This window comes from Primulina tabacum, chromosome 6 (assembly GCF_025594145.1).
Source record: "Primulina tabacum isolate GXHZ01 chromosome 6, ASM2559414v2, whole genome shotgun sequence".
In the NCBI taxonomy this organism is placed as follows: Eukaryota; Viridiplantae; Streptophyta; class Magnoliopsida; order Lamiales; family Gesneriaceae; genus Primulina; species Primulina tabacum.
Window position 1 is genome coordinate 26,633,896 of NC_134555.1, and position 23,066 is coordinate 26,656,961.

Sequence of the window (23,066 nt, forward strand, 5' to 3'; positions counted from 1 at the left end):
TAATAATCATATTTTATTAATTTTCGAATTTAAAGAAACAACTGAATGAACAAAGCGTACTGAATGGAAATAAGTCATGATGACTGAAAATAAAATAGCAACAATGGAAGGATAAACTCCTAGTAATAAGGAAAGGTAACTAAGAACTCTAATCATCTATCTCTCCATCTCCTATGGCAGCTATAGGCTCGTCGATCTCTATCGGCTCCTCTTCTTCCGGCTCCTCCTCTTGCAGTAGTTCCACCATGTGGGTGAGCTGGGAATTCTCTGCATTAAGCTGGGCATTCTCTGCATTAAGCTGGGCCACCTGTGTCTTCCACCCCTGAACATCTGCCTCTGCCTCGTCCAATAGATCTATGGTACTCTGATGGCGTAGTTCGTACCCCTTCTTATTCTCCTTGATCTTGTTCTTCAGCGCTTCACCCTGTTGAGTCAGCTGGTGGTTCACTTTGGCAATGCAGCTTACCGCCTCACTTAAATTTTCGAGTCTCCTCTTACCCTTGGCATTCTGCGGTTTCTCCTCTTCAAGTTCCTTGCGACAGCGCTCCGCATCCTCTCGTAGCTTTCCATTTTGATATTTGCATTGCTCTATGACGTCCCGTAGGTCCATGTTATCTCCCCTAACTAGTTCACCCTGATAGATAGACTGATTAAGGCGGACCTGAATCTCTTCTTTCTCAGCGGTTAAGGTTTCGACCTCACTCCTCCTCTCCCTTAATCGGGCTCTAAGTCGTCGAATCTGGCGTGAGTGGTAGTGAAGGGCAAGATCCTTTAAACGAAGGGCAGCTTGGACACGAGTACGGGGTCGCATGGGAGTAGATGGAGCCATTTCCTGAAATCAAAAAGATGAAAATGCTCAGAATCCGAAATAGACAGTATATAACAAGTGAGAATATGCAATATATATGAAATTTTCGAAATATATTTTTTTTTCTAAAAATGGAAAGTTTGGAATTTGACATATGGGTTCGAAGAATATGTCGAGAGGATTCCGGGACAATCGACGGAAACGAATTCGGAATTTCCTACGAGAAGTTATAGGGTCTACGAATATTTCCTAAAACGGCAAAAACGACGTTTCGGAGGCCTTAACGAAGGATTTTCGCGATTTCAGCGTGGTGCTCACGACTTTAATGTCGTGAGCCTTGTTCGTTGGGCCGTTTCGGAGGGGGTAGCATCAGCCTCGAGTTAAAATTCCACCGAAAATTTTTAGGCTTTTTTTTTCCACTTGGATTATGAACCTGGCGGCTCTGATACCACTTAAATGTCATGCCCCGAAACTCGGGAATGACACCGGCGTTGTTTAACAATCACACAATCGCAACAACAAGCCTCTTGTAGCACAGTATAAACCGAACCAGTCTATATATTATAATCTTAAATTAAATAACCATTGTCTTTACAATTCCCAAAATAAATAAGATGACATAGTTTTAATGCGGAAACGTAAATCTATTTAGTAATAACTTAAACTGTATTCCTTGAACGTTCACCATCCCCAGAACTGTTCGGACTCCTCATCCTCGAGTTCTTCTTCGGGCTTATCTGGGAAGGGTTGTAAGGGGGTGAGTATTTGGGAATACTCAGTAAATGGGGGAAAATCGAGCACAATAAAGACAACATGCATAAAGTTCGAGAATAAAACATGACTTGCATACATACTTCATAAACATGCATAACATTGACACAGCACTGCGACTCATCTACTTTCTACGGTTTACTGACGTCAGTCCCTAATTTTTACTCCTCTAAGGGGGCGAGGCCGTATAGCGGTTATGTCCCCCACCGCGTAAGGGTACGTCGTGGTTGGGATTCCCTCCCGTATACAGTCGACTCCTCACAGTGCTTTTGAAATCGTATGACAATTACACGAAAAGAGTAGAAAGGAGATTGTACTCGACTATTTATTTTTCTTGTAAAAATCGAAAACATGCATACCCGAATCCGAAATTTTAAAGTTTAAAATTAAGCCCACTTACAGTATGTATTTATGCTAGGAACGTAGGTGTTTGGCTTCGAGAATTGGATTGCTTCTCCTTCTTGCTCAGACGGCGCTTCGGCTTCGATTTTTTTAGGCTAATGTTGGGACGATATTCGGGCAGAGTTTCGGCTAGGGGATTGCTGAAAATTTCGAGATTTCAACAAAGGGGATTTCGAAATTGTGGTGTCTTGTGGAGTGAGGGGATGGCCTATTTATAGTTGAGGGGAGTGGAATTGAATATGGCATTAAAATCCCATATATTTGCACTCAAGATTCACACGATTTTTTTCCTAAGAAAATCATTCCATGATTAGTTTATTTTGCTACCAATTTATGAGATTCATTCCTTAATCCCTTGCCCCTCAATATTTTCGAAAATTAGGTTGCTAGGTGGGAAGGATTTTGAGCCATCTTGGATGATATATTTCCCAATCACACTAGTATCTATCCATCACCATAACTAGGAAATTAATCTAGGAGGGATTTTCGAAATCTCTAGCAATTATCATGCCTCAACCCTTTTACTTTGTATGATACTCCAATCATGCAAATATTCTTTCCAATTTTCGAAGATTAGCATACCTTAGTGTAGGTATTATTGACTTGGTAAAAAGATTTCCAACAATTAATTTCCCAAGGTGCATATCTTATTATCCTACAAATTTCCTTACAATTGTTAATTGTATCTTTAAAAAATTTTCGGTCCTCACAAATGTGACCTGCACCTCCACATTTGTAACATTTGTTGATCCCTAAGAGACATTCACCCATGTGTGGCTTGTTGCATTTGGGACATAAAGGCCTATTCGTCTCATACTGAACCACAGGAGCTTTACCTCGATGTTTTTCTTTTCCTTTTCCTTTGTATCCCCCTTTCCAACTTTGACTCGAAGTTTGGATCTTTTGATTAAAGCTTTGTCTTCTCAATTGCCTTTCCTTCTCAATCTCTTTCTCGTCATGTTCCGCTAAAAGAGCTTTCTACACAATCTCTTTGTACGTTGTAGCCTTAGACATTCTGACATCCCTCCTGATCTCAGCTCTCAAGCCTCTCATGAAGTGTTCCCCTCGATCTTTGTCATTCGAGGCAATAAAAGGAACGAACAGACATCCTTCTTCGAACTTCAATATATAGTCATTCACATTCAAGTTGCCCTACTTTAGTTCCAAGAACTCCTTCACTTTCTGTGTCTTGACATTCGTGGAGAAATATTTGTCATAAAATAGCTCCTTGAACTCATTCCATTGGAGGGTTTGAATGTTGACAGTTACATTCGTCGCCTCCCACCAAATGCGTGCAGTCTTAGTCAGAAGAAACACTGCACAACTAACTCGATCATTATCCTCAAAGTGCAGGTAGTCAAAGATTGCTTCAATAGCTTTAACCCATTCCATAGCTATAAGAGGGTCCGAACTTCCCACGAACTCAGGTGGATTCATTCTTTTAAATATGTCATACGCTCTCTCTGAACTGGGCTCCTGTCTCACAAGACCTCTACCTCTCCCTTGTACTGGGTTCTGCAATCTCAATAACTATTGGATCTGATCTGCATGAACTTTGGCTTGCTCCTTGAGCAACTTACTAAACTCATCAACAACTCGTGATGAGGAACTATCTTCTCCCTCTACAGCTTTCCTATTAGGTGGCATCTCGTACATTACATCTCAGTTTAAAATCATTTTAAATCATCTACATACCACTAAAGATACTTATCATCATATCAGTACATCAATGAGATGCAGGAATATATATACCGAAGTGTCGCCAACAGAAGAAGTCATGTGCCAAACATTGGTCCGAAAAACGTCTGCTCGGATACCACTAAATGTGACACCCTGACCCGTTTTAAAATAATAATAAATTCTATAATGCGGAAGCTTTAAAAATAGACTTTGAGGAAAGTATGTACTTTAAAATTTTTGGCAAAGTTTCCCAGTAAAAAGGAACTCATATCCTGCCTCAAGCAATAAAACTAATTCATCAAAACATTCCCACAACTAATACATAGAGATATACAAAATCAAAAGCATTCCATTTGATTACCAAAATAATTAAGTCAAGTTAAACTCCCAAAATATCAAATGAGTTACAACAAAATATGTTAGCCAACTCCAACCATTACAAAACAAAATACTTTCTTTAACCATCCATTGACAAAATAATCATTGCATCCTTCCTCCAAGCTTGGCACATTTCCTTCTTCCGTCTCGAGACCACGCCTTATCAGTCTTGGTTACCTGCATCTGCATCTCATTAACATAACTGAAATGAGTTATAAAAACTCATAAAGTAGACCTTTAAATAACAAGTATGCATACCATAGTGTAAAGAAGGAATCCATACCATTTCTTAACCGTAATATACCATCAGTCAATAAAATGCGCATATAACAATTATAAGATGGCATCTATAGAACAATTCATTTCTTTTCATTAATATTGCATTGATAGGTCATTAGTCAATGGTACACATATACGTCTGTAACGCCCCGAAAATTTGAAGGTCCACCACATGCATGCAATTATTAAATTCCTTTGTATTTTAATTAAATTTTTTAATTGCATTAATTAATTATGTTGTACATATTTGCATGCTTAAATTATATTTTTCGACATGGTTGCATTAAAATGTATTTTTAAAGGGTATTCGAGTTGCGATCGAGGAACGGAGACCAGAGGCTGAAAAATAGAAAATATTTTTATTAAATCATTGTTTTTAATTATTTAAAATATGGTTGATGGTTTTTAATACTTTTGAAAATAAGGGGTTTTGAGGTGATTTTATACGCCGGGACATAATTTTTATCGGTGTTGGATTTTTAACAAAAACGCAAACGTTATAGCAACCCAGCTACTAAATTCACAAACTTATTTAAGAAAAATTATTTTTAATATTTTTATTAAAAACTAATGGGCTATTGGGCCTAATTTATTTTTCCTAATGGGCCTAAACCTTGATTAGTGTTTTATTTAGTATTTAAAAATTGCAAAACCCCACCCTAAACTCTTGCATATGCACGCCCCACTTTACCTCAACAAATCAAACTCTCCCTTACAATTTTCACACGGCACAACACCTCCCAATTTGATAGTAAAGTTTTCGAAATTTTAAAGGGAAGAGCATCAAGTTTGCTAAAGTTTTTCAAGCCGTCATTCTTCGATTTGTCAACATAAAATCGTGCGTTTAATACGCAAAGGCACGCCATATTCTCCTTTTACTCATCATCACACCATATTATGTAATTGTTTATGAATTTGCAAGAAAACAAGTCACACAAGTTCTATTTTCCTAACTATGTGCATACATGCTTTAAACTTGTGTTTTTAATTCCAAAAATCATGTTTTTATGTGTGTTAAAGGGCTGCCATGATTAGGACTTGATCAAGCATGAATTTAAACAAGTTTAGGGTCATAAAACTCAACCAAAAACGCTGCACACGATAACTAAAACAAGCTGGAAACGTTATGGAACAATTCTGGGACATAGGTGATCGTGTGGTTCGGCTTTCATGAGAGGAGGGCTTGGCTTGGGCTCGGTTGGGGCCAGGACCGAGCTAATACCAAGGGTGAGTCAAGGGAAGAGTCCTAGCCATGCTAGGACTCGAGACAGGTGGGCTGGGAGGAGTCCCATCCAAGAAGGATTCCTACCCGAGAAATTCTTGTGAGGCTGCGCAGGTTTCAAGAGCTTGTGCAGCGAGGAGGGGCTCGGCCAGGGGGCTGGGCTGGGTTAAACTAGGTCCTTTAGGGTCTAGAGAAGGTGGTCTAAGGGTGGGGCAGGGGCTGGTATGGGTTGGTTCAGGCAGGGCACGAGAAAAACAAGAAACGTGAGGGATGCATGTAGCGCACAGGTTGCTGCCTTCTTCAGGGGGCTCGTGCGCATGGTCCAGGGGCTGGGTCGGTCTGGGCTTGGTCTGGGCATGGTCTAGGGAAGGTTAGGGTCATGAGGGGTCGAGTGGTTAGGGCTTGTAGGTGATATGAATCTGGCCGGGCATGGCGTTCAAAGGACGACCAAGGAAGTTCAAAGAGGCACTACAAGGAGTGATGAGCAAGGAAGAGGGGCTCGTGATGCATGGGCATACGTTGGAAAGCAAAAGGAACATTATTCAAGCATTCTTGAATCAGGCAGAGACTACACGGATGTCCACACGGACCTGCACACGGGGGCCGTGCCCTTTACAGCCGAGGATGAAGAATTCTAGTGTCTACACGGACCAGTACACGGGGTCCGTGTCCTATGACATTTGCGAAGACCGTGTGTACACGGACCCGTACACGGAGGTGGACACGGGGTCCGTGTCCCTTGTTTCCAGCTGAGGTTGATTTCCCGAGTGTACACGGAGGGCTACACGGGGTCCGTGTCCTTGACGGCTTGGCGAGAAAATTTCCTTTTCTAGAGTTTTATTATTTTGGAGACTAGATTTGATATCTTTTGATTTTTGAGACAATATATACTTGAAAGTTTCATCATTGTAAACAACTTTTGTTCATTATTGATTGAGTTTATAAAAACTTTTCTTTGAGAATTCTCTCAAAACAAGCTTAAGTTTCGTTATAACTTTTGCGTCGTATCAAATCAAACTTATCAAAAGATTTATCTATTGTGGCGTTTGTCAATCGAATATCACGAGGGTTGCCAAGGACGGGTTCTTTGGAGGTTCTCTTGAACGAGATTGTTTCTATCGTTGATTAATTGTTGCTAGACCGCGTGATCTAGAGGCGATTATCACACCTATCAATTACTTGTTTCAAAGATCGGGACAAATCAAAGATCTCGTGTGGTCTAAGTGAGTCGAATTTCAAGCATCACAGGATTGATCTCATAAGTTTGATACGTGGAAGCCACGAGACTTAAGCGTCCCCTTGAGAATTCTCACTTGAGTGAAAATATTTGAGTGGAGTGAATTTTCATTGGAGTGATTTGTGAGGTTTTGTGGTGAGGGAAAAAAAGACGAGTGCGAGTGAATTTTCATTGGAGTGATTTGTGAGGTTTTGTGGTGAGGGAAAAAAAAGAGACGAGTGCGAGTGAATTTTCATTGGAGTGACTAGTGAGAATTTGTGGTGAGGAAACTTTATTCTTTTATTGTTTTATACTAACCTTTTCTTGCAGGTATAATGATTGACGATAGTCAATTTGAAACGATGTTAAGGGGGTTGGATAAAATGTGGGAGAAGGAGTTTAAGCCTCTCCGTGAGAGGTTTAGGCGATGTGAAGGAGAGGAGACCTATGATGGACATGATGATAAGAGTAGACGAGGTAGGGGAGTTGAAGGAAGTAGAGCGTTGCGTCGTGATGATGAAAGGCGGTATGAGGAGAATAGAAGGGTGAGCAGAAGAAGTGAACGTGATATGCCTAGGGAGTCGTTGGCATCCACGTGGAGGACGAGCGTGGGAGAGAAAATCATTGCTAGGCCAAAGAAGGAGTCGAGACGTGAAGCTAGCAAATATGAATATCAAGGTACATTTAAAAACTCAAATTCTAGTACTTGTGATATTATATGTTGTTGTTGTTTAGCAGTTGGGCATGATATCATCCAATGCCCACGTGAGGAGCTGACGGTAGTAAAATCGCCAGTTGAGCTTAGATCTCAAATGGAGGTTGATGTTGCGGTTGGGCTTGAATCTCAAGTGGAGGTTGTGGTTGATAAAGTTGTTGACGACATTATTCCACTAGTTGGTGAGTTGAATGTTGTTGAACCTAAAGTGGAGATTGAGAGAATTGAGGAGGTTGACACTCCACTGATTTCTGACTTGAGCATAGAATGTTGTGCTGTGGAGGGTGAATCCTTAGATGGTGAATTTTCTTCTAATGTGTGCGCTATGGAGGAGAAAGAAGAAAGTAGTAATAATTTGTTGCACGCATGTTATGATTCATCATGTAGCTTTCTTGATCAACCTATTTCAATTGTAATTACTGATGATCAACTGCAATTTAATTGTGAGAGTGAAAAAGAATTTAAAATGGCCGAAAGAATGAGTGATCAAAAGAGTGAGATGGCCATAGAAAGAAAAGAAAAAGAAAATGCAAAAGAGGCCAACAGAAGAGAAAAAGGAAATAAATTAAAGGCCCAAAAAAGTGAGTATGAGGGTGATTTAATTTTGTATAAATCTCTCCATGTACCTTTGTACAAAGATGAGATTTATATATCTAGTGATGATATAGCCGGTTCAATCCCGAGAAGTATTAATTTTTCTTTGCAGGACTTGGAGGCCCTCGAGATGAGGAGGCAAGTGAGTGTCGAGGATGAATGGGTTCAATGGGTTGATCCACATATCAGTCGAGGAGAGGTAAAAATAGTTGTTAATGCAACAACTATGAGGTATGAGCTACTTCCCCCTATTAATTATGTGAGTTTTAGTTTTCATGGGTTTTATTGGAAATTTGCACTTGTGAGGTATAAGAGATGTGACTTGGATTTAACTTTTATTTCCAGATTTTATGGGTTTGATATTAGTGAGGAACCACATGCTTTAAGTTTAGACATTATTGATTGTGATTCTTCACAAGTTGTCAAAGTAATGGATTTATGCATTGAGAATATTGGTTGCATGGATAGCGCATGTGACGTGTTTTACGTGTGTGTTCCATATCTTGTTGTTGATAGTGTTGGTAATTGCATGATTGAATGCGGAAATTTTTATGTGCATAGAGAATACAATTTTAAAGAGAATAAAATTTTCATTCAATTTTCGTTGCATAAGTTACTTGCTAATGAGGCATATGGTGATGGCTTTGAGAGGTTGATGGTTGGACATAATAATTATTTCATTCATGATGAATATATGTGTAGAGAGAATAAATTATTTGGTCTATATTCATGTCATGATCAACTTGTTCTTGAGACGCATAACTGTGGTTTGATCGTTGATATAATTCATGATTATATGTGTTGGTTGCATATAAAGAGGTATATTAAGTTGTGTAGTGAAAGATGCATTGCATATAGGGAAAAGGCACTTAAGTTTAATTCTTATGTGTGGCATGAAGTAATTCTTATTCCTAGTGAACTATGGTTGTGCATTTGTGTAGAAATTTTTGTGTTGTTAACTAGGTCTCAGAAGGGTAGGAATTTAATTTTCGTGATGCTTAATGAGATTTTGTTAATGTCATTTTGTGTCATGTATTATTCATCGTATGGAGCAATAGGTGAATACATAGACAGGGCAACCGTGAAGTTGGGATTACAAGAACGGTTGGAGAGGGCCGATGATAGCACCTACGAACTTTGGTTTAAAGGTAAGCATTGTTGAATCAGGCCGAGCCTACACAGATGTCCACAAGGACCTGCACACAGGGGCCGTGCCCTTTACAGCCGAGGATGAAGAATTCCAGTGTCTACACGGACCCGAGCACGGACCAGTACACGGGGTCCGTGTCCAATGACATTTGCGAAGACCGTGTGTACACGGACCCGTGCACGGAGGTGGACACGGGGTCCGTGTCCCTTGTTTCCAGCTGAGGTTGATTTCTCGAGTGTACACGGACCAGTACACGGAGGGCTACACGGGGTCCGTGTCCTTGACGGCTTGGCGAGAAAATTTCCTTTTCTAGAGTTTTAATTATTTTGGAGACTAGATTTGATATCTTTTGATTTATGAGACAATATATACCTGAAAGTTTCATCATTGTAAACAACTTTTGTTCATTATTGATTGAGTTTATAAAAACTTTTCTTTGAGAATTCTCTCAAAACAAGCTTAAGTTTTGTTATAACTTTTGCGTCGTATCAAATCAAACTTATCAAAAGATTTATCTTTTGTGGCGTTTGTCAATCGAATATCACGAGGGTTGCCAGGGACGGGTTCTTTGGAGGTTCTCTTGAACGAGATTGTTTCTATCGTTGATTAATTGTTGCTAGACCGCGTGATCTAGAGGCGATTATCACACCTATCAATTACTTATTTCAAAGATCGGGACAAATCAAAGATCTCGTGGGCGGGATCGTATCAGTAGGTGTCCTAGTTGACAAGGGAACCTAATACACCAAGGATACTAACTCACGCACACATGCAGAATAATGGGGTCTAGTTTCAGAAGGTTTTGAGCGAGCATGGGCCGGTTTTTCGGGCTGGGCTTGGTCAGTAGGGTCCCTAGATGGGTTGGCTAGGTTTTGGCTCAAGGTGGCTCGGGCGTGGCTCGAGTAAATTAGAAGATGGCTCGGTGTGTTCGATAAGGTGTCAAAAACAAAAATTAACAGGCAAATATTGAATCCAAGGGTCCACGGGGGTGGCTCATGACATGGAAGGGTAGAATAAATCTTAAAAATGCTATGTTTAAAATTTGGGATCAAAATAACGAGTTTTGGGTTTATCCGGGATTTACTCGCCGCACGAAATGCTAATTAACGAGTTAATTGAAAAGCCTAGTTTTAAGCTTTATAAAATTATGGATAACTAGGTTTAAGCTCAAATAATTATTATATGTCTAAGCTTTTAATTTGAGAATTTTATATTAATGTTTGGTTTAATTCGGGATTAAAACGCATTAATACGTCACATTTAAAGATTTATTTTAAAGTCATCGAATTAAGCTAAATAAAAATATGAGAAAATTCTTGTAGGCTTAAATAATTATTTGGGACATGTTAGAGTCAATGAAATTAAGAAAATGTCAAAAACGATAAATTATACGTCCAAGGGTAAAATTGTCTTTTTACACCTAGAAATTAGTAAACGTCATGGCAGTGTGCTGAATGCTGTTTTATATGATAATATGTATTATTTTCAATGATTAGGGGTGTTTACATGTTAATATGTCAATTTTAAATTTTATGGATTTTTAAGACGTTAATATGTTTAATATTTTATGATTTAATATGCTAAAACGTTTATTTTTAATGTTTATGATCTAAATGTTTATTTTAAAAGTTTATGAAATTAAAATGTTTATTTTAAAACTGTTCATAGATGTTTATGATTTTTAATATGTTAAGTTATGATTTTTAAATGTTTATGATTTTTATGATTTAAATATGAGTATTTAAAAGACATGTTGCATGCTTGGTTTCAAAATAAAAATGATATTATGCATGTTCTTATTAAGTGTTGATAACATGTTGAAGGACTTGAAGGGATTGTGACTACTACATGTTGGAAATATCGTGAGGGTTATGGTCACCGTGGGAGCCCGACGATCGTGTTTCCTTGGATACGAATACGAATACGTGATACGAATACGAATATGTTAGTACGTTGGCCAAGGCCCAGTTGACGGGTGAGAGTGTCGCTGGTGTTCCCGCCGCCCAGTACTGTAGTTTTCTTTAGATGGATCCATCGGCCAATACGATCAAGAATACGAGTCACAATCAAGATCTGAATTCAACAAACACGAACATGAATATGAACATGAATATGAATATGAATACGAATACGAATATGGATACGAATATGGATATGCATATGAATATGAATACGAATACGATTATGAATATGTTTAAGTTTTTATGAAAATGTTTTTATGCATCATGAAAATGTTTACGAAAATGTTTAAGTTTAAGTTTATGCATCTTCATAAAAGTGATATTTTAAGTACAAGTATTTTTCACTGTTATATGTTAACTGTATTATGTATTACTTGTTATCAAGGATATGATGTGTTGAGTTTTTAGACTCACTAGGTGTGATTGATGCAGGTGATTTTGATGTTAATGTTTTTGGAGGTCTTGATGGTTGATCTGACTGGACTGAAGGTGCACATAACCCGAGGACCGACACTAGTTTTCCGCAATAGTTATGATTTATGATTTTAAGTGATGTTAAAGATATTTTTTTACGACAATTTATTTATGAGTGGTTTTTGAGAGGTTATAGTATGAGCTATAGTTTTCAAATGTTTGTTGGTTGATTTATTTTAAAGTGATGTCAAAAATATTTTATGCTTGTGTATGCAATTCGGCCGATGCTAAGTGAGGTTTAAAAAAAAAATTTCTAGTACATTTTGAGAAAACGAGTAGCAGACGTTTCAGTTGGTATCAGAGCAAAGGTCTTGTAAAGGGTTGTGCCACCATCAGTGCCGGGAAGCTCAGTCGTCAAGCCTCAAACTTGTAAGTTTGCATGCTTTATATGATTTTATGAAGTTACATGCTTAATTATATGAATTATATGTTTACGTCACATGTTTAATAGCTCTATGAGGATATATGATTTACATGCTTTAGAATTTTTATACGTGATACGATGTGAAATAATAAATTATTTGATTTCAACGCATGTTTGCTTCGTGGTGGAATTGAACTATGTTGATTTTTGGGTTTTAGTATTGACGTTCTACTTTTTGGGCTATAAGTTAATCGTGAATATTATGAATGCTTTTGGGACACGTAGATTTTCTAAGAAAATATTTTTTGATTTATGGTTACTAGTCGAAATAATTTTTGGGAATTACTCATAAGAATTAATGATTCGAGGATTTGCAATGACTTGGGAGTATAAAAATGTATAAATTGGGATTTTAAGTTTTAATGAAGGGTAAGATTGGTTATAAGAATTGATATTTGGATAAATAAGTTTAAATTATCGAAATTTCGTTATGGGAAACCTGTAGAAGGAAATTAAGAATGCCAAGAACTTATGGGTTAATTGTAGGATTTTTTCGAAATTTGGGACCAACTAGGATGATTTTTTAAGAAATTAAGATTGTATTTTGCAAATATTAAGGAATTTGGGGACTAGTCTAATAATAAGTGAGAATTGATAAGGATTTTAGAAAATTTAGACCTTTAAGGATATTTGGAACCTTGGGATATCTTGGGTTATAAAGTTATAAGAAATGTTAATCAAGGTATTGTAGGAAGAATTGATATTAAGCTTGAAAATCTAAGCATTAGCGGAAGTGTTTGGGATTTTAAGATTGAAATTTGATAAGAATCTAAGCATTAGCGGAAGTGTTTGGGATTTTCAGATTGAAATTTGATAAGTTGAAGAACATTTTGGGTATAAAATAAGGAAAGTAATATGCGATAAGTATGGTTATCCATCTTTTATTATTGGGAATTGTAAGAAAAGTTGAAATTCAAGGTTATAATAGTATAGAACTAAGTCATTATGGGTCTTTTTAAGTTGCAATTCGAAAATAAGGATTTAGAAAGTAAAAATAATTGGGATCAAGGAGACGTAAGGACTTTCTAGAATTTAAGTTTGCTCAGAGTGCGCAGCGGAAGCGTGGATTTTTGGGGATACTAGAACTGAATCTAAAATTGGCTTATTAAGGATAAACGAATTTCGAGGACGAAATTCAATTTAAGGGGGGAAGATTGTAACGCCCCGAAAATTTGAAGGTCCACCACATGCATGCAATTATTAAATTCCTTTGTATTTTAATTAAATGTTTTAATTGCATTAATTAATTATGTTGTACATATTTGCATGCTTAAATTATATTTTTCGACATGGTTGCATTAAAATGTATTTTTAAAGGGTATTCGAGTTGCGATCGAGGAACGGAGACCGTATGCTGAAAAATAGAAAATATTTTTATTAAATCATTGTTTTTAATTATTTAAAATATGGTTGATGGTTTTTAATATTTTTGAAAACAAGGGGTTTTGAGGTGATTTTATACGCCGGGACATAATTTTTATCGGTGTTGGATTTTTAACAAAAACGCAAACGTTATAGCAACCCAGCTACTAAATTCACAAACTTATTTAAGAAAAATTATTTTTAATATTTTTATTAAAAAATAATGGGCTATTGGGCCTAATTTATTTTTCCTAATGGGCCTAAACCTTGATTAGTGTTTTATTTAGTATTTAAAAAGTGCAAAACCCCACCCTAAACTCTTGCATATGCACGCCCCACTTTACCTCAACAAATCAAACTCTCCCTTACAATTTTCACACGGCACAAAACCTCCCAATTTGATAGTAAAGGTTTCGAAATTTCAAAGGGAAGAGCATCAAGTTTGCTAAAGTTTTTCAAGCCGTCGTTCCTCGTCGTCGTTCTTAGATTTGTCAACGTAAAATCGTGCGTTTAATACGCAAAAGCACGCCATATTCTCTTTTTACTCATCATCACACCATATTATGTAATTGTTTATGAATTTTCAAGAAAACAAGTCACACAAGTTCTATTTTCGTAACTATGTTCATACATGCTTTAAACTTGTGTTTTTAATTCCAAAAATCATGTTTTTATGTGTGTAAAAGGGCTGCCATGATTAGGACTTGATCAAGCATGAATTTACACAAGTTTAGGGTCATAAAACTCAACCAAAAACGCTGCACACGATAACTAAAACAAGCTGGAAACGTTATGGAACAATTCTGGGACATAGGTGATCGTGTGGTTCGGCTTTCATGAGAGGAGGGCTTGGCTTGGGCTCGGTTGGGGCCAGAACCGAGCTAAGACCAAGGGTGAGTCAAGGGAAGAGTCCTAGCCATGCTAGGACTCGAGACAGGTGGGCTGGGAGGAGTCCCATCCAAGAAGGATTCCTAACCGAGAAATTCTTGTGAGGCTGCGCAGGTTTCAGGAGCTTGTGCAGGGAGGAGGGGCAAGGCCAGGGGGCTGGGCTGGGTTAAACTAGGTCCTTTAGGGTCTAGAGAAGGTGGTCTAAGGGTGGGGCAGGGGCTGGTATGGGTTGGTTCAGGCAGGGCACGAGAAAAACCAGAAACGTGAGGGATGCATGTAGCGCACAGGTTGCTGCCTTCTTCAGGTGGCTCGTGCGCATGGTCCAGGGGCTTGGTCGGTCTGGGCTTTGTCTGGGCATGGTCTAGGGAAGGCTAGGGTCGTGAGGAGTCGAGTGGTTAGGGCTTGGAGGTGTCCTATTTGACAAGGGAACCTAATATACCAAGGATACTAACTCACGCACACATGCAGAATAATGGGGTCTAGTTTCAGAAGGTTTTGAGCCAGAATGGGCCGGTTTTTCGGGCTGGGCTTGGTCAGTAGGGTCCCTAGATGGGTTGGCTAGGTTTTGGCTCTAGGTGGCTCGGCCGTGGCTCGAGTAAATTAGGAGATGGCTTGGTGTGTTCGACGAGGTGTCAAAAACGAAAATTAAAAGGCAAATATTGAATCCAAGGGTCCACGGGGGTGGCTCATGATTTGGAAGGGTAGAATAAATCTTAAAAATGCTATGTTTAAAATTTGGGATCAAAATAACGAGTTTTGGATTTATCCGGGATTTAATCGCCGCACGAAATGCTAATTAACGAGTTAATTGAAAAGCCTAGTTTTAAGCTTTATAAAATTATGGAAAATTAGTTTTAAGCTTAAATAATTATTATAAGTCTAAGTTTTTATTTTAAGAATTTTATATTAAGGTTTGGTTTAATTCGGGATTAAAACGCATTAATACGTCACATTTAAAGATTTATTTTAAAGTCATCGAATTAAGCTAAATAAAAATATGAGAAAATTCTTGTAGGCTTAAATAATTATTTGGGACATGTTAGAGTCAATGAAATTATGAAAATGTCAAAAACGATAAATTATACGTCCAAGGGTAAAATTGTCTTTTTAAACCTAGAAATTAGTAAACGTCATGGCAGTGTCCTGAATGCTGTTTTATATGCTAATATTGATTATTTTTAATGATTAGGGGTGTTTACATGTTAATATGTCAATTTTAAATGTTTATGGATTTTTAAGACTTTAATATGTTTAATGTTTATTTTAAATGTTTATGGTCTAAATGTTTATTTTAAACGTTTATGAAATTAAAATATTTATTTTAAAACTGTTCATAGATGTTTATATTTTTTAATATGTTAAGTTATGATTTTTATGATTTAAATATGAGCATTTAAAAGACATGTTGCATGCTTGGTTTCAAAATAAAAATGATATTATGCATGTTTTTATTAAGTGATGATTACATGTTGAAGGACGTGAAGGGATTGTGACTACTACATGTTGGAAATATCGTGAGGGTTATGGTCCCAGTGGGAGCCCGAGGATCGTGTTTCCTTGAATACGGATACGAATACGTGATACGAATACGAATATGTTAATACGTTGGCCAAGGCCCAGTTGCCAGGTGAGAGTGTCGCTGGTGTCCCCGCCGCCCAGTACTGTGGTTTTCTTTAGATGGATCCATCGCCCAATACGATCAAGAATACGAGTCACAATCACGATCTGAATTCAACAAACACGAACATGAACATGAACATTAACATGAATATGAATATGAATATGAATACGAATACGAATATGAATATGGATACGAATATGGATATGCATATGAATATGAATAGGAATACAATTATGAATATTTTTAAGTTTTTATGAAAATGTTTTTATGCATCATAAAAATGTTTACGAAAATGTTTAAATTTAAGTTTATGCATCTTCATAAAAGTGATATTTTAAGTACAAGTATTTTTCACTGTTATATGTTAACTGTATTACGTATTACTTGTTATCAAGGATATGATGTGTTGAGTCTTTAGACTCACTATGTGTAAATAATGCAGGTGATTTTTATGTTAATGTTTTTGGAGGTCTTGATGGTTGATCTGACTGGATTTAAGGTGCACATAACCCGAGGACCGACGCTAGTTTTCCGCAATAGTTATGATTTATGATTTTAAGTGATGTTAAAGATATTTTTTTTACGACAATTTATTTATGAGTGGTTTTGAGAGGTTATAGTATGGGCTATACTTTTCAAATGTTAGTTGGTTGATTTATTTTAAAATGATGTCAAAAATATTTTATGCTTGTGTATGCAATTCGGCCGATGCTAAGTGAGGTTTTAAAAAAAAAATTTCTATTACATTTTAAGAAAACGAGTAGCAGATGTTTCAACATCTCAATCAAAATCAGTCACAGTACATGTCATTATGTTGATCAACTTCAGTCAAGTGGGTTTAGAATTACCATAGGTAACACCACAATACCATATAACCATCAAGCCATAAAAACATTCATTGAAACATTTTATCAAACGCGTGGTGTGCGTGCTAAAGAATTAGCTCCTTTACTTTGCCCTTGGCACCAATTTCATTTCTTTTCAATATATCAATACATACAATATACATAATCAATGATTTAAAGGAGCTAAAATCAATAGAAACTTAATTTATCATATGTATAGCTCCTGAGATGCATTCAAGGAAAAGTCTACTTACAACCCAATATACAAGTAGTTGCTTAGTTCTTGAGGGATTCCTACAACACAATATCAATAATAATACCATTAATCATTATATTAACAACCTTACCTCAACATTTAAACCAAACAACCCAAAATCTTTCCTTCAAGCACTAACCCAAGGAAAATAAGCTTTCTTACATTGTTACTCTTGAGGAGAAGAACTTCTAATCTCCAAGCAAAGATTAAGGCTTCAGTCAAAGATTAATGCCTTGAAAGAAATTGGATTGAAGGAGAAATGAGAAACCCTAACTTCCAAGCCGATGGAGAGAAAAGAAGGAGAAGGAAAATTAGTAAAAAGATGATCACATTCGATTTTATGCCTTCCCAAACCTCAAAACACGCTTTTTAACTTGCTGGGCGCTCGGGCGGTCACATATTACCGCCCTAGCACCGAACTTACTGCCCGAAACTCAAAAATCCAGAAGCAGTGGCGCTCAGGCGGTAGTTTCATACAGCTCGGGCACCGCTCTGCGCACAGCTACTGTAAAGATCGCTTCCGAAACGCCTCTTCCCCTCCGAATTAGAAAAAGTAGTAAGCATGAAAGTTGTAGCCCTATGTCTTGGATTTCATCTCCAATTGGCTTCATGTCATTTGAAGGTGTGAGTAAATAGTTATGCTCATTCTTCCAACATGTGTCATTGTAGGAATGACGATACGCACGACACACTTTGGGGCGCTTTTGGCTTGTCTTCCCTAATGATTTGAACAAAACTCAAAACACGAAAGTTATAGCCTTATATCTTATCTTTCTAGTGAAAGAGGCCTCACATCAATTGGATCAATATACAAAACATTATGCTAAAAACCACAACTACTGCCACAGTTTCCTACCGTTACAGCACTTCCATTACCTATTTAACTCAAATTCAACATTCTATTCTACCCATCCATTATCTATTCCATTCTATAACATTCATTACCATTCACATCATAATGTAAAGAAATAAACCATCGCAATAAAAATAACATAATTCATAATAAAAAACATGAACGATCAGCTATTACACGTATAGTTAGAACGTGATGAGTCATTAAACTCACAAGGTTTGGATAGTTGTAGGTGATGACGATATTGAGGGAAGCGCTGATGCTTGAGTGGATCAAGTCCGGCAATACACTCTTGAGGGAAATTTATTTTCCGCACTTACTTAGTATTTAAAAATTTTATGTAATGATTTTGAAGATTATATATTTTGATATTTTTTGAGTTATTTTGAAGTTTAATTTTGGAGTATATTAAAGGTTGACGTATGATTTTTGGTGGTTGACGATTTATTCATTTTTAAATGTTGAGTTTGATTTAAATGAGTGTTTTGAATTTTATGATAACAAAAAAAATAGTAGGATTTTAAAGTTAAAAAGTAAGAGACGTTTCAGTGGGTATCAAAGCCAGGTTCTCGAATGGGTTATGTTACTTCCACTCCGAGAAGCTCAAAAAGTCACAGCTCAAGTCTTTGAGTTTTATTGCTTTAAGATTTATATGATGAGTTTTAAATGCTTATATGATACATGTATTAAGAAGCTAGTCGTAATTTTAAATTTAAATGCATGTTGATTACGTGGTTTGGACGACATGTAAAGAGTTGCCTCCTAGACGAGTTCTTCGCAAAGATAATGAGGATAGGCAGGAGGAGAAGATTTTACCACCTCCACACAATCAGGGTGCTAGTGCTCGTGTGCTAGCCAATATGGCTCTATTACTTGGACAGGATGTCTGGAATGCTGCGAGGGCATGACCAGAGACGGTTTATGAGCGGTTTAGGAGGATGGGTCCCAATTATTTTTCTTGCACTACTGATCCATTCGTGGTGTTGGAATGGATTAGGTACTTGGAGATGATTTTTAGGAATATGACCATGGCTGACGCTAACCGGGTTCGTTGTACCATTTATTTACTGAAGGACGACGCTTCCTTGCGGTAGGAGGGAACGGAGCTAGTAGTGAATCTGACCACGTTGACTTAAGAGGACTTCAATAGGGTATTCTTTGAGAGGTATTTCGCCTTTGATGTCCGTTTGAGGTTGAAAAAGGAGTATGAGTCTCCGCCAGAGAGATTCGTCTATTGCTGAGTTTGTTGAGAAGTTCGATAGGGGTTCTCACTTTGTGCCCCTAATTGCAAATGACGCTGCTGAGAAGCTGAGACACTTCCTAGATGGTCTTTGTCCTACTGTGCATCGGGATGTGCTGTTGAGAGACCCGACAAGTTATGATGATGTTGGCAAGGTTTTGTCGCTAGTATTACTTCCATACCCTACATTGAAAGCCGATTGATAGAAGATTTGGAAGTTGTCAAGGACTTTCCGGATGTGTTCCCTGACGACGTTTCTGGTAGAGGCTTCTATAATGATAAACTTCAAGATCGGAGTGCTGAATTTCCACTTGTATAGGCTTTTATACTGATAAATGGGCCAAGACTGTCCATTTCCTACTTAAAGCATCCGCAACTACATTAGCTTTGTCGAGATGATAACTAATGTCACAGTCGTAGTCCTTTACAAGTTCTAGCCATCTTCTTTGTCTCATGTTCAAGTCCTTTTGGGTGAAGAATTATTTAAGACTTTTATGATGCGTAAAGATCTTGCATCTCTCACCATACAAGTAGTGCCTTCAAATTTTCAACGAAAAACGATTGCTGCAAGCTCAAGATCATGCCTCGGATAATTTTTTTCATGTACTTGCAGTTGCCTAGACGCATACACTATGACTCGGTCATTTTGCATGAGGACGACACCCAATTTTGAAGCATCAGTAAATACCACATATTCCACTTGCTCTGTCGGCATTGCTAAAACTGACGTTTTAGTGAGTGATTTCTTAACTGATCGAAGCTATTTTGATACTCCGGTCCCATACAAATTTCGCATTCTTCTTCGCAATGACGTCAAGGGTACTGCAATGGATGAAATACCCTTGATGAACTTATGATAGTAGCAAGCTAAACCCAAGAAACTGCGTATTTCTGTCACACTTTTAGGCACTGGCCACTGCTTGACTGACTCGACCTCTACTCCATCTTTTGACACAATGTGGCCGAATAATGTCACCCTTTCTAGACAAAACTCGCACAGGCTGAACTTTGCATATAAGTTTTGATCTCGTTTAAATTGCAAGGTCGTCCTCAATTGCTGATCATGGTCCTCATAGATCTTGGAATAAATCAAGATGTCATCAATAAAAAAAATAAAGAACTGCTCGATGTACCGATGAAATACGCAATTCACGAGATCCATGAAGATCGCTGGAGCATTTGTCAATCCAAAAGGCATCACTAAAAACTCATAATGCCCATAACACGTTCTGAAAGCCGTCTTGTGCACATCCAACTCCTTAACCCTCAACTGGTGATATCCTGACCTAAGATTTATCTTTGAGAATACCGAAGCTCTTTGCAATTGATCAAATAAATTCTCGATTCGGGGCAATGGATACTTATTCTTCACTGTCACTTTATTTAGATCCCTATAGTCGATGCACGACCTCATAGTCTCATCCTTGTTTTTTCACAAATAACATCGGCGCGCCCATGGAGAGAAACTAGGGTGAATAAACCCTTTGGCTAACAGCTCTTGAATTTGGTCCTTTAATTCCTTCATTTCAGCGGATGCTAATCGATATGGTGCCTTAGAGATCGGCACTATGCCAGGCATCAACTCAATAGCAAATTCCACTTCTCTTTCAGGTGAGATACCAGAAACATCGTTAGGGAACATGTCCGGAAGCTCCTTGACAACCTCCACATCCTCAATAGATCGACTGTCAATGTCGGGTGAAGATACAATACTAGGAAGAAAACCTTGGCAACCCTTTTGAATAAGTTTCTTTGCAAGCATGCATGAAATAATATGCGGAATTTGATTGTTTTGTGCCGTCTCGAAGATAAATGCTTTCCATTTGGTGGCCTAATAGATATTGACCTTCGCTTAAAATCAATAGTAGCCATATTCAGTGTGAGCCAATCCATTCCAAAATTAATGTCGAACTCGGGCATTGGTAGTACTATAAGGTCTGCTCATATAATGTTATTTTGCAATTTAAGTTCCATATCCTTAACCATGAAACTAGAGACCATATGCTAGCAAGAAGGCACTGTAACTCTTTATCTCGTCTCTACGTCCATGGGTAAGATTTCCAATTGTTTCATGAAGGATTCAGATATGAAAGAATGCGTAGCTCCAGAATCTAGAAAATCATAAGTAGTTGTTCCCGTTAGCAACATTCATCCGGTAATAAGCGTAGTTTCTGGCTACGCTTGCTCAGCGTGCATCACATAGGCCCTTCCAGTCGTGGGTTGCTTGATCTTTGGGCAATCACCAACCTTATGCCCCATTCCTCTGCACTTGAAGTACTTGTAGGTGCCCCACATGCACTTGCCATAGTGATGGTTATCACACTCCTTGCAAAGTGGTTTCTTAGCAGTCTTCGAGACCTTTTCTCTATGTTGTGGTCCTTGTGGTTTCGGCGGTCCTGGCCGCCTAGGTTGTCCCGTAAACAGATTTTTATTATGCTGACTAGCTTGCTGGGCACGATTCCTCTTACGTTGTATCTCCCAATCAATATCCTTAAGTGACTGCTCAGCTCGAAAACCTTTAGCAACGGCAATAATATAGTCAATAGGATCAGTGAGAATCACATCGCGACGGATCGTCAGCCTCAATCCATCAAATAAGTACCGTAAATTCTCTTCAGCGTCATTAGCAATCAAGGGCACAAAATGACAGCTCCTATCAAACTTATGCACAAACTCAGCAACAGACAAGTTCAACTGACGGAGACTCATAAACTCTTTCTTCAACCTCGAACGAACATCGGTAGTGAAATATTTATCATAGAACACCCTCTTGAAACCCTCCCATGGCATTGTTGCTAAATTCACACCTCGCTCAGCTCCCTCCTACCATAAAGAAGCGTCGCCCTTCACCAGATAGATGGTTCAAGAAACTCGGTCGGCATCCGCCATATCCATATATCAAAAAATCACCTCTAAATATCTAATCCATCCCTCAGCCACGAATGGATCAGTAGTGCCAGAAAAATCCGCGAGATCCATCTTCCTAAATCGCTCATTGACAGCTTCCGCTCGGACCCTTGCCTCATTTCCCACGTGCTCCTCTAATAAACGAGCCATACTTACTAGTACACGGGCACTGACATCCTGATTAGGTGGAGGCTTAGAATCTCCTCCTCATGCCTATCCTCATTATTTCTACATATAATCCATCTATGAGACATCTTTGCACAAATCGTCCATACCACGTAACCAACATGCATTTAACATTTTTAAATAGAACATGCATCTAACCTCTATATCATGTATCTTAAAAGCATTGAAAAAGTTCAATATATAAAATCTAAAAGTAAAAACTCACAAACTTGAGGAGTGACTTTTTGAGCGTCTCAGAGTGGCAATAACACAACCCTTTGGGGATCCTCGGCTCTGATACCAACTGAAACGTTCACTACCTTTTAACTTTAAATCATGCTAGAATTTTTTTTTCATACATACTTTTGAGACTTACCATTTAAAATACTTAACATTTCCATATATCAGAATAATTTAACATTTAAAATCTCAAGTGCATAAAAATCCATAAATCGTCAATTAACAAAATTCAACTCTAACCTTTAACATGATCATCCTAACTCCAAAATAAAGCATAAAAATCTTTAATAAAATATTAACAAAATCTTTAAACTTTTCATCACCTGCAGCATTCAAACCCAGTGAGTCTACTGACTCAACATGTTCTAAACATGAGTAGCATATAATACATTTACAAGAACATGGATTGAAAATCATACTTTTATTCAAAATAAATTTGTAAGCATAATTTAATAACACATCGTCAAATCGTAAAACTTTCAATCATTTATCATTTTGGGTGAAGTTTGATCCTTGAAAGTGAATAGCCTTTATCCTCTAGTCAACTAATCAGTATTAGCTCACCATTGGGCATGGAGACGGGTAATAGGCACCGACGTAAAGTGAAAATACGAT